Source organism: Calliopsis andreniformis, unplaced genomic scaffold (assembly GCF_051401765.1).
Source record: "Calliopsis andreniformis isolate RMS-2024a unplaced genomic scaffold, iyCalAndr_principal scaffold0014, whole genome shotgun sequence".
NCBI classification, from domain to species: domain Eukaryota; kingdom Metazoa; phylum Arthropoda; class Insecta; order Hymenoptera; family Andrenidae; genus Calliopsis; species Calliopsis andreniformis.
This window is the reverse complement of record NW_027480427.1, coordinates 1,732,035-1,746,142: the sequence shown is the minus strand read 5'-3', so window position 1 is coordinate 1,746,142 and position 14,108 is coordinate 1,732,035.

Genomic DNA, 14,108 nt, shown 5'->3' with positions numbered 1-14,108 from the left:
TCATACTGGTTGAAATTATCCGGTTTATGCGATGGAAAAACTGTTGTATTTATATTGTATTTTATGATTCTGGCGTTCACATCTTAGGCACTAACTTTTCAATCTGTTGGAGCAACGCCCTAGCGTGAATCCTAGGTTGCCCGGGAAGTAGAATTGACCATAACTTTCATACTGGTTGCAATTATCCGTTTTATACGATGGAAAAACTGTTGTATTTATATTGTATTTTATGCTTCTGGCGTTCACTTCTTAGGCCTTAACCTTTCGATCTGGTGGAACAACGCACTAGGGTGAAGCCTAGGCTGCCCGGAACGTAGAAATGACCATAACTTTCACACTGGTAGGAATTATTCGATTTACACAATGGAAAAACTGTTCTATTTATTTTGTGTTTTATGTTTCGCGCGATGACTTCTAAGGCCCTAACTATACGATCTGGTGGAGCATCGCCCTAGGGTGAAGCCTAGGTTGCCCGGAAAGTAGAAATGTCCATAACTTTCGGACAGGTTGCAATTATTCGTTTTATACGATGGAAAAACTGTTGTATTTATACTGTATTTTATGCTTCTGACGTTGACTTCTAAGGCACTAGCTATTCGGTCTGGTGGAGCAACGCCCTAGAGTGAAACCTAGGTTGCCCGGAACGTAGAAATGACCATTACTTTTAAACTCTTTGCAATTATTCATTTTATACGATGGAAAAGCTGTTGCATTTATATAGTATTTTATGCTTCTGGCGTTGACTTCTTAGGCCCTAACTATTCGATCTGGTGGCGCAACGCCTTAGAGTGACGCCTAGGTTGCCCGCAACGTAGAAATGACCATATCTTTCACACTGGTTGCTATTGTTCCTGTTATACGATGGAAAAGCTGTTGTATTTATAATGTACCTTATGCTTCTGCCGTTGACTTCTAAGGCCCTAACTATTCGATCTGGTGGAGCAACGCCCTAGGGTGAAGCCTAGGTCGCCCGGAACGTAGAAATGACGATCACTTTCACACTGGTTGCAATTATTCGTTTTATACGATGGAAAAACTGTTGTATTTATATTGTATTTTAAGCTTCTGACGTTGACTTCTAAGGCACCAACCATCCGAGCAGGTGGAGCAACGCCCTAGAGTGAAGCCTAGGTTGCCCGGAACGTAGAAATGACCATTACTTTCACACTGGTTGCAATTATTCGTTTTATACGATGGAAAAACTGTTGTATTTATATTGTATTTAATGCTTCTGGCGTTCACTTCTGAGGCACTAACTTTTGAATCTGTTGGAGCAACGCCCTAGGGTGAATCCTAGGTTGCCCGGGAAGTAGATATGACCATTACTTTCATACTGGTTGCAATTATCCGTTTTATACGATGGAAAAACTGTTGTATTTATATTGAATTTTATGCTTCTGGCGCTCACTTCTTAGGCCTTAACTATTCGATCTGGTGGAACAACGCACTAGGGTGAAGCCTAGGCTGCCCGGAACATAGAAATGACCATAACTTTCACACTGGTAGGAATTATTCGATTTACACAATGGAAAAACTGTTCTATTTATTTTGTGTTTTATGTTTCGCGCGATGACTTCTAAGGTCCTAACTATTCGATCTGGTGGAGCATCGCCCTAGGGTGAAGCCTAGGTTGCCCGGAAAGTAGAAATGTCCATAACTTTCGGACAGGTTGCAATTATTCGTCTTATACGATGGAAAAACTGTTGTATTTATACTGTATTTTATGCTTCTGACGTTGACTTCTAAGGCACTAACTATTCGGTCTGGTGGAGCAACGCCCTAGAGTGAAACCTAGGTTGCCCGGAACGTAGAAATGACCATTACATTTAAACTCTTTGCAATTATTCATTTTATACGATGGAAAAGCTGTTGCATTTATATTGTATTTTATGCTTCTGGCGTTGACTTCTTAGGCCCTAACTATTCGATCTGGTGGCGCAACGCCTTAGAGTGACGCCTAGGTTGCCCGGAACGTAGAAATGACCATATCTTTCACACTGGTTGCTATTGTTCCTGTTATACGATGGAAATGCTGTTGTATTTATAATGTACCTTATGCTTCTGGCGTTGACTTCTAAGGCCCTAACTATTCGATCTGGTGGAGCAACGCCCTAGGGTGAAGCCTAGGTTGCCCGGAACGTAGAAATGACGATCACTTTCACACTGGTTGCAATTATTCGTTTTATACGATGGAAAAACTGTTGTATTTATATTGTATTTTAAGCTTCTGACGTTGACTTCTAAGGCACCAACCATTCGAGCAGGTGGAGCAACGCCCTAGAGTGAAGCCTAGGTTGCCCGGAAAGTAGAAATGACCATTACTTTCACACTGGTTGCAATTATTCGTTTTATACGATGGAAAAACTGTTGTATTTATACTGTATTTTATGCTTCCGACGTTGACTTCTAAGGCACTAACTATTCGATCTGGTGGAGCAACGCCCTAGAGTGAAACCTAGGTTGCCCGGAACGTAGATATGACCATTACTTTCACACTCTTTGCAATTATTCATTTTATACGTTGGAAAAGCTGTTGCATTTATATTGTATTTTATGCTTCTGGCGTTGACCTCTTAGGCCCTAACTATTCGATCTGGTGGAGCGACGCCTTAGAGTGACGCCTAGGTTGCCCGGAACGTAGAAGTGACCATATCTTTCACACTGGTTGGTATTGTTCCTGTTATACGATGGAAAATCTGTTGTATTTATAATGTACCTTATGCTTCTGGCGTTGACTTCTAAGGCCCTAACTATTCGATCTGGTGGAGCAACGCCCTAGGGTGAATCCTAGGTTGCCCGGAAAGTAGAAATGACCATAACTTTCATACTGGTTGCAATTATCCGGTTTATACGATGGAAAAACTGTTGTATTTATATTGTGGTTTATAATTCTGGCGTTCACTTCTTAGGCACTAACTTTTCAATCTGTTGGAGCAACGCCCTAGCGTGAATCCTAGGTTGCCCGGGAAGTAGAAATGACCATAACTTTCATACTGGTTGCAATTATCCGTTTTATACGATGGAAAAACTGTTGCATTTATATTGTATTTTATGCTTCTGGCGTTCACTTCTTAGGCCTTAACCATTCGATCTGGTGGAACAACGCACTAGAGTGAAGTCTAGATTGCCCGGAACGAATAAATGACCATCACTTTCTTACAGGTTGCAATTATTCATATTATAGGATGGAAAACCTGTTGTATTTTTATTGTATTTTATGCTCCTGGCGTTCACTTCTGAGGCACTAACTTTTGAATCTGTTGGAGCAGCGCCCTAGGGTGAATCCTAGGTTGCCCGGGAAGTAGATATGACCATTACTTTCATACTGGTTGCAATTATCCGTTTTATACGATGGAAAAACTGTTGTATTTATATTGTATTTTATGCTTCTGGCGCTCACTTCTTAGGCCATAACTATTCGATCTGGTGGAACAACGCACTAGGGTGAAGCCTAGGCTGCCCGGAACGTAGAAATGACCATAACTTTCACACTGGTAGGAATTATTCGATTTACACAATGGAATAACTGTTCTATTTATTTTGTGTTTTATGTTTCGCGCGATGACTTCTAAGGCCCTAACTATTCGATCTGGTGGAGCATCGCCCTAGGCTGAAGCCTAGGTTGTGCCGGAACGTAGAAATGACCATTACTTTCACACTCTTTGCAATTATTCATTTTATACGTTGGAAAAGCTGTTGCATTTATATTGTATTTTATGCTTCTGGCGTTGACTTCTTAGGCCCTAACTATTCGATCTGGTGGAGCGACGCCTTAGAGTGACGCCTAGGTTGCCCGGAACGTAGAAATGACCATCACTTTCAAACTGGTTGCAATTACTCCTGTTATATGATGGAAAAACTGTTGTATTTTTATTGCATTTGATGCTTCGGTCGTTGACTTCTAAGGCACTAACTATTCAATCTGTTGGAGCAACGCCCTAGGGTGAATCCTAGGTTGCCCGGAAAGTGGAAATGAAAATAACTTTCATACTGGTTGCAATTATCCGGTTAATACGATGGAAAAACTGTTGTATTTATATTGTATTTAATGCTTCTGGCGTTCACTTCTGAGGCACTAACTTTTGAATCTGTTGGAGCAACGCCCTAGGGTGAATCCTAGGTTGCCCGGGAAGTAGATATGACCATTACTTTCATACTGGTTGCAATTATCCGTTTTATACGATGGAAAAACTGATGTATTTATATTGTATTTTATGCTTCTGGCGCTCACTTCTTAGGCCATAACTATTCGATCTGGTGGAACAACGCACTAGGGTGAAGCCTAGGCTGCCCGGAACGTAGAAATGACCATAACTTTCATACTGGTAGGAATTATTCGATTTACACAATGGAAAAACTGTTCGATTTATTTTGTGTTTTATGTTTCGCGCGATGACTTCTAAGGCCCTAACTATTCGATCTGGTGGAGCATCGCCCTAGGGTGAAGCCTAGGTTGCCCGGAACGTAGAAATGACCATTACTTTCACACTGGTTGCAATTATTCGTTTTATGCGATGGAAAAACTGTTGTATTTATACTGTATTTTATGCTTCCGACGTTGACTTCTAAGGCACTAACTATTCGATCTGGTGGAGCAACGCCCTAGAGTGAAACCTAGGTTGCCCGGAACGTAGAAATGACCATTACTTACACACTCTTTGCAATTATTCATTTTATACGTTGGAAAAGCTGTTGCATTTATATTGTATTTTATGCTTCTGGCGTTGACTTCTTAGGCCCTAACTATTCGATCTGGTGGAGCGACGCCTTAGAGTGACGCCTAGGTTGCCCGGAACGTAGAAATGACCATCACTTTCAAACTGGTTGCAATTACTCCTGTTATATGATGGAAAAACTGTTGTATTTTAATTGCATTTGATGCTTCGGTCGTTGACTTCTAAGGCACTAACTATTCAATCTGTTGGAGCAACGCCCTAGGGTGAATCCTAGGTTGCCCGGAAAGTGGAAATGAAAATAACTTTCATACTGGTTGCAATTATCCGGTTAATACGATGGAAAAATTGTTGTATTTATATTGTATTTAATGCTTCTGGCGTTCACTTCTGAGGCACTAACTTTTGAATCTGTTGGAGCAACGCCCTAGGGTGAATCCTAGGTTGCCCGGGAAGTAGATATGACCATTACTTTCATACTGGTTGCAATTATCCGTTTTATACGATGGAAAAACTGTTGTATTTATATTGTATTTTATGCTTCTGGCGCTCACTTCTTAGGCCATAACTATTCGATCTGGTGGAACAACGCACTAGGGTGAAGCCTAGGCTGCCCGGAACGTAGAAATGACCATAACTTTCACACTGGTAGGAATTATTCGATTTACACAATGGAAAAACTGTTCTATTTATTTTGTGTTTTATGTTTCGCGCGATGACTTCTAAGGCCCTAACTATTCGATCTGGTGGAGCATCGCCCTAGGGTGAAGCCTAGGTTGCCCGGAACGTAGAAATGACCATTACTTTCACACTGGTTGCAATTATTCGTTTTATGCGATGGAAAAACTGTTGTATTTATACTGTATTTTATGCTTCCGACGTTGACTTCTAAGGCACTAACTATTCGATCTGGTGCAGCAACGCCCTAGAGTGAAACCTAGGTTGCCCGGAACGTAGAAATGACCATTACTTTCACACTCTTTGCAATTATTCATTTTATACGTTGGAAAAGCTGTTGCATTTATATTGTATTTTATGCTTCTGGCGTTGACTTCTTAGCCCCTAACTATTCGATCTGGTGGAGCGACGCCTTAGAGTGACGCCTAGGTTGCCCGGAACGTAGAAATGACCATCACTTTCAAACTGGTTGCAATTACTCCTGTTATATGATGGAAAAACTGTTGTATTTTTATTGCATTTGATGCTTCGGTCGTTGACTTCTAAGGCACTAACTATTCAATCTGTTGGAGCAACGCCCGAGGGTGAATCCTAGGTTGCCCGGAAAGTGGAAATGAAAATAACTTTCATACTGGTTGCAATTATCCGGTTAATACGATGGAAAAACTGTTGTATTTATATTGTATTTAATGCTTCTGGCGTTCACTTCTGAGGCACTAACTTTTGAATCTGTTGGAGCAACGCCCTAGGGTGAATCCTAGGTTGCCCGGGAAGTAGATATGACCATTACTTTCATACTGGTTGCAATTATCCGTTTTATACGATGGAAAAACTGTTGTATTTATATTGTATTTTATGCTTCTGGCGCTCACTTCTTAGGCCATAACTATTCGATCTGGTGGAACAACGCACTAGGGTGAAGCCTAGGCTGCCCGGAACGTAGAAATGACCATAACTTTCACACTGGTAGGAATTATTCGATTTACACAATGGAAAAACTGTTCTATTTATTTTGTGTTTTATGTTTCGCGCGATGACTTCTAAGGCCCTAACTATTCGATCTGGTGGAGCATCGCCCTAGGGTGAAGCCTAGGTTGCCCGGAACGTAGAAATGACCATTACTTTCACACTGGTTGCAATTATTCGTTTTATGCGATGGAAAAACTGTTGTATTTATACTGTATTTTATGCTTCCGACGTTGACTTCTAAGGCACTAACTATTCGATCTGGTGGAGCAACGCCCTAGAGTGAAACCTAGGTTGCCCGGAACGTAGAAATGACCATTACTTTCACACTCTTTGCAATTATTCATTTTATACGTTGGAAAAGCTGTTGCATTTATATTGTATTTTATGCTTCTGGCGTTGACTTCTTAGGCCCTAACTATTCGATCTGGTGGAGCGACGCCTTAGAGTGACGCCTAGGTTGCCCGGAACGTAGAAATGACCATCACTTTCAAACTGGTTGCAATTACTCCTGTTATATGATGGAAAAACTGTTGTATTTTTATTGCATTTGATGCTTCGGTCGTTGACTTCTAAGGCACTAACTATTCAATCTGTTGGAGCAACGCCCTAGGGTGAATCCTAGGTTGCCCGGAAAGTGGAAATGAAAATAACTTTCATACTGGTTGCAATTATCCGGTTAATACGATGGAAAAACTGTTGTATTTATATTGTATTTAATGCTTCTGGCGTTCACTTCTGAGGCACTAACTTTTGAATCTGTTGGAGCAACGCCCTAGGGTGAATCCTAGGTTGCCCGGGAAGTAGATATGACCATTACTTTCATACTGGTTGCAATTATCCGTTTTATACGATGGAAAAACTGTTGTATTTATATTGTATTTTATGCTTCTGGCGCTCACTTCTTAGGCCCTAACTATTCGATCTGGTGGAACAACGCACTAGGGTGAAGCCTAGGCTGACCGGAACGTAGAAATGACCATAACTTTCACACTGGTAGGAATTATTCGATTTACACAATGGGAAAACTGTTCTATTTATTTTGTGTTTTATGTTTCGCGCGATGACTTCTAAGGTCCTAACTATTCGATCTGGTGGAGCATCGCCCTAGGGTGAAGCCTAGGTTGCCCGGAAAGTAGAAATGTCCATAACTTTCGGACAGGTTGCAATTATTCGTTTTATACGAAGGAAAAACTGTTGTATTTATACTGTATTTTATGCTTCTGACGTTGACTTCTAAGGCACTAACTATTCGGTCTGGTGGAGCATCGCCCTAGAGTGAAACCTAGGTTGACCGGAACGTAGAAATGACCATTACTTTTAAACTCTTTGCAATTATTCATTTTATACGATGGAAAAGCTGTTGCATTTATATTGTATTTTATGCTTCTGGCGTTGACTTCTTAGGCCCTAACTATTCGATCTGGTGGCGCAACGCCTCAGAGTGACGCCTAGGTTGCCCGGAACGTAGAAATGACCATATCTTTCACACTGGTTGCTATTGTTCCTGTTATACGATGGAAAAGCTGTTGTATTTATAATGTACCTTATGCTTCTGGCGTTGACTTCTAAGGCCCTAACTATTCGATCTGGTGGAGCAACGCCCTAGGGTGAAGCCTAGGTTGCCCGGAACGTAGAAATGACCATCACTTTCACACTGGTTGCAATTATTCGTTTTATACGATGGAAAAACTGTTGTATTTATATTGTATTTTAAGCTTCTGACTTTGACTTCTAAGGCACCAACCATTCGAGCTGGTGGAGCAACGCCCTAGAGTGAAGCCTAGGTTGCCCGGAACGTAGAGATGACCATATCTTTCACACTGGTGGCTATTATTCGTTTTATTCGACGGAAAAACTGTTATATTTATATTGTATTTTATGCTTCTGGCGCTGACTTCTTAGGCCCTAACTATTCGATCTGGTGGAACACGCCCTAGAGTGAAGTCTAGGTTGCACGGAACGTAGAAATGACCATCACCTTCACACTGGTTGCGATTATTCATATTATAGGATGGAAAACCTGTTTTATTTATATTGTACTTTATGCTCCTGATGTTGACTTCTTAGGCCCTAACTATTCGATCTGGTGGAGCAACGCCCTAGAGTGAAGCCTAGGTTGCCCGGAACGTAGAAATGACCATCACTTTCAAACTGGTTACAATTATTCCTGATATACGATGGAAAAACTGTTGTATTTTTATTGCATTTTATGCTTCGGGCGTTGACTTCTAAGGCACTGAGTATTCGATATGGTGGAGCAACGCCCTAGAGTGAAGCCTAGGGTGCCCGGAACGTAGAAATGACCATCACTTTCAAACGGGTTGCAATTACTCCTGTTATATGATGGAAAAACTGTTGTATTTTTATTGCATTTGATGCTTCTGGCGTTGACTTCTCAGGCACTAACTATTCAATCTGTTGGAGCAACGCCCTAGGGTGAATCCTAGGTTGCCCGGAAAGTAGAAATGACCATAGCTTTCATACTGGTTGAAATTATCCGGTTTATGCGATGGAAAAACTGTTGTATTTATATTGTATTTTATGATTCTGGCGTTCACTTCTTAGGCACTAACTTTTCAATCTGTTGGAGCAACGCCCTAGCGTGAATCCTAGGTTGCCCGGGAAGTAGAAATGACCATAACTTTCATACTGGTTGCAATTATCCGTTTTATACGATGGAAAAACTGTTGTATTTATATTTTATTATATGCTTCTGGCGTTCACTTTTTAGGCCCTAACTATTCGATCGGGTGGAACAACGCCCTAGGGTGAAGTCTAGGTTGCCCGGAAAGTAGAAATGACCATAACTTTCGAACTGGTTGCAATTATTCCTGTTATACGATGGAAAAACTGTTGTATTTATATTGTATTTTATGATTCTGGCGTTGACTTCTAAGGCACTAACTGTTCGATCTGGTGGACCAGCGCCCTAGAGTGAAGCTTAGGTTGCCCGGAACATAGAAATGACAACAACCTTCACACTGGTGGCTATTATTCGTTTTATTCGACGGAAAAACTGTTATATTTATATTGTATTTTATGCTTCTGGCGATGACTTCCTAGGCTATAACTATTCGATCTGGTGGAACACGCCCTACGGTGAAGCATAGGTTGCCCGGAAAGTAGAAATGACCATAACTTTCAAACTGGTTGCAATTATTCCTGTTATACGATGGAAAAACTGTTGTATTTATATTGTATTTTATGCTTCTGGCGTTGACTTCTAAGGCACTAAGTATTCGATATGGTGGAGCAACGCCCTAGGGTGAAGCCTAGGGTGCCCGGAACGTAGAAATGACAATCACTTTCAAACTGGTTGCAATGACTCCTGTTATATGATGGAAAAACTGTTGTATTTTTATTGCATTTGATGCTTCGGTCGTTGACTTCTCAGGCACTAACTATTCAATCTGTTGGAGCAACGCCCTAGGGTGAATCCTAGGTTGCCCGGAAAGTGGAAATGAAAATAACTTTCATACTGGTTGCAATTATCCGGTTAATACGATGGAAAAACTGTTGTATTTATATTGTATTTAATGCTTCTGGCGTTCACTTCTGAGGCACTAACTTTTGAATCTGTTGGAGCAACGCCCTAGGGTGAATCCTAGGTTGCCCGGGAAGTAGATATGACCATTACTTTCATACTGGTTGCAATTATCCGTTTTATACGATGGAAAAACTGTTGTATTTATATTGTATTTTATGCTTCTGGCGTTGACTTCTTAGGCCCTAACTATTCGATCTGGTGGCGCAACGCCTTAGAGTGACGCCTAGGTTGCCCGGAACGTAGAAGTGACCATCACTTTCAAACTGGTTGCAATTACTCCTGTTATATGATGGAAAAACTGTTGTATTTTTATTGCATTTGATGCTTCGGTCGTTGACTTCTAAGGCACTAACTATTCAATCTGTTGGAGCAACGCCCTAGGGTGAATCCTAGGTTGCCCGGAAAGTGGAAATGAAAATAACTTTCATACTGGTTGCAATTATCCGGTTAATACGATGGAAAAACTGTTGTATTTATATTGTATTTAATGCTTCTGGCGTTCACTTCTGAGGCACTAACTTTTGAATCTGTTGGAGCAACGCCCTAGGGTGAATCCTAGGTTGCCCGGGAAGTAGATATGACCATTACTTTCATACTGGTTGCAATAATCCGTTTTATACGATGGAAAAACTGTTGTATTTATATTGAATTTTATGCTTCTGGCGCTCACTTCTTAGGCCTTAACTATTCGATCTGGTGGAACAACGCACTAGGGTGAAGCCTAGGCTGCCCGGAACGTAGAAATGACCATAACTTTCACACTGGTAGGAATTATTCGATTTACACAATGGAAAAACTGTCCTATTTATTTTGTGTTTTATGTTTCGCGCGATGACTTCTAAGGTCCTAACTATTCGATCTGGTGGAGCATCGCCCTAGGGTGAAGCCTAGGTTGCCCGGAAAGTAGAAATGTCCATAACTTTCGGACAGGTTGCAATTATTCGTCTTATACAATGGAAAAACTGTTGTATTTATACTGTATTTTATGCTTCTGACGTTGACTTCTAAGGCACTAACTATTCGGTCTGGTGGAGCAACGCCCTAGAGTGAAACCTAGGTTGCCCGGAACGTAGAAATGACCATTACATTTAAACTCTTTGCAATTATTCATTTTATACGATGGAAAAGCTGTTGCATTTATATTGTATTTTATGCTTCTGGCGTTGACTTCTTAGGCCCTAACTATTCGATCTGGTGGCGCAACGCCTTAGAGTGACGCCTAGGTTGCCCGGAACGTAGAAATGACCATATCTTTCACACTGGTTGCTATTGTTCCTGTTATACGATGGAAAAGCTGTTGTATTTATAATGTACCTTATGCTTCTGGCGTTGACTTCTAAGGCCCTAACTATTCGATCTGGTGGAGCAACGCCCTAGGGTGAAGCCTAGGTTGCCCGGAACGTAGAAATGACGATCACTTTCACACTGGTTGCAATTATTCGTTTTATACGATGGAAAAACTGTTGTATTTATATTGTATTTTAAGCTCCTGACGTTGACTTCTAAGGCACCAACCATTCGAGCAGGTGGAGCAACGCCCTAGAGTGAAGCCTAGGTTGCCCGGAACGTAGAAATGACCATTACTTTCACACTGGTTGCAATTATTCGTTTTATACGATGGAAAAACTGTTGTATTTATACTGTATTTTATGCTTCCGACGTTGACTTCTAAGGCACTAACTATTCGATCTGGTGGAGCAACGCCCTAGAGTGAAACCTAGGTTGCCCGGAACGTAGATATGACCATTACTTTCACACTCTTTGCAATTATTCATTTTATACGTTGGAAAAGCTGTTGCATTTATATTGTATTTTATGCTTCTTGCGTTGACCTCTTAGGCCCTAACTATTCGATCTGGTGGAGCGACGCCTTAGAGTGACGCCTAGGTTGCCCGGAACATAGAAGTGACCATATCTTTCACACTGGTTGGTATTGTTCCTGTTATACGATGGAAAAGCTGTTGTATTTATAATGTACCTTATGCTTCTGGCGTTGACTTCTAAGGCCCTAACTATTCGATCTGTTGGAGCAACGCCCTAGAGTGAATCCTAGGTTGCCCGGAAAGTAGAAATGACCATAACTTTCATACTGGTTGCAATTATCCGGTTTATACGATGGAAATACTGTTGTATTTATATTGTGGTTTATGATTCTGGCGTTCACTTCTTAGGCACTAACTTTTCAATCTGTTGGAGCAACGCCCTAGGGTGAATCCTAGGTTGCCCGGAAAGTGAAAATGAAAATAACTTTCATACTGGTTGCAATTATCCGGTTAATACGATGGAAAAACTGTTGTATTTATATTGTATTTAATGCTTCTGGCGTTCACTTCTGAGGCACTAACTTTTGAATCTGTTGGAGCAACGCCCTAGGGTGAATCCTAGGTTGCCCGGGAAGTAGATATGACCATTACTTTCATACTGGTTGCAATTATCCGTTTTATACGATGGAAAAACTGTTGTATTTATATTGAATTTTATGCTTCTGGCGCTCACTTCTTAGGCCTTAACTATTCGATCTGGTGGAACAACGCACTAGAGTGAAGCCTAGGCTGCCCGGAACGTAGAAATGACCATAACTTTCACACTGGTAGGAATTATTCGATTTACACAATGGAAAAACTGTTCTATTTATTTTGTGTTTTATGTTTCGCGCGATGACTTCTAAGGTCCTAACTATTCGATCTGGTGGAGCATCGCCCTAGGGTGAAGCCTAGGTTGCCCGGAAAGTAGAAATGTCCATAACTTTCGGACAGGTTGCAATTATTCGTCTTATACGATGGAAAAACTGTTGTATTTATACTGTATTTTATGCTTCTGACGTTGACTTCTAAGGCACTAACTATTCGGTCTGGTGGAGCAACGCCCTAGAGTGAAACCTAGGTTGCCCGGAACGTAGAAATGACCATTACATTTAAACTCTTTGCAATTATTCGTTTTATACGATGGAAAAGCTGTTGCATTTATATTGTATTTTATGCTTCTGGCGTTGACTTCTTAGGCCCTAACTATTCGATCTGGTGGCGCAACGCCTTAGAGTGACGCCTAGGTTGCCCGGAACGTAGAAATGACCATATCTTTCACACTGGTTGCTATTGTTCCTGTTATACGATGGAAAAGCTGTTGTATTTATAATGTACCTTATGCTTCTGGCGTTGACTTCTAAGGCCCTAACTATTCGATCTGGTGGAGCAACGCCCTAGGGTGAATCCTAGGTTGCCCGGAAAGTAGAAATGACCATAACTTTCATACTGGTTGCAATTATCCGGTTTATACGATGGAAAAACTGTTGTATTTATATTGTGGTTTATGATTCTGGCGTTCACTTCTTAGGCACTAACTTTTCAATCTGTTGGAGGAACGCCCTAGCGTGAATCCTAGGTTGCCCGGGAAGTAGAAATGACCATAACTTTTATACTGGTTGCAATTATCCGTTTTATACGATGGAAAAACTGTTGCATTTATATTGTATTTTATGCTTCTGGCGTTCACTTCTTAGGCCTTAACCATTCGATCTGGTGGAACAACGCACTAGAGTGAAGTCTAGATTGCCCGGAACGAAGAAATGACCATCACTTTCTTACAGGTTGCAATTATTCATATTATAGGATGGAAAACCTGTTGTATTTTTATTGTATTTTATGCTCCTGGTGTTGACTTCTAAGGCCCTAACTATTTAATCTGTTGGAGCAACGCCCTAGGGTGAAGCCTAGGCTGCCCGGAAAGTAGGAATGTCCATAACTTTCATACTAGTTGCAATTATTCGTTTTATACGATGGAAAAACTGTTGTATTTATATTGTATTTTACGCTTCTGACGTTGACTTCTAAGTCACCAACTATTCGACCTGTAGGAACAACGCCCTAGAGTGAAGCCTAGGTTGCCCGGAACGTAGAAATGACCATAACTTTCACACTGGTTGCAATTATTCGTATTATACGATGGAAAAACTGTTGTATTTATATTGTATTATATGCTTCCGGCGTTCACTTTTTAGTCCTAACTATTCGATCGGGTGGAACAACGCCCTAGGGTGAAGTCTAGGTTGCCCGGAAAGTAGAAATGACCATAACTTTCGAACTGGTTGCAATTATTCCTGTTATACGATGGAAAAACTGTTGTATTTATATTGTATTTTATGCTTCTGGCGTTGACTTCTAAGGCACTAAGTATTCGATATGGTGGAGCAACGCCCTAGGGTGAAGCCTAGGGTGCCCGGAACGTAGAAATGACCATCACTT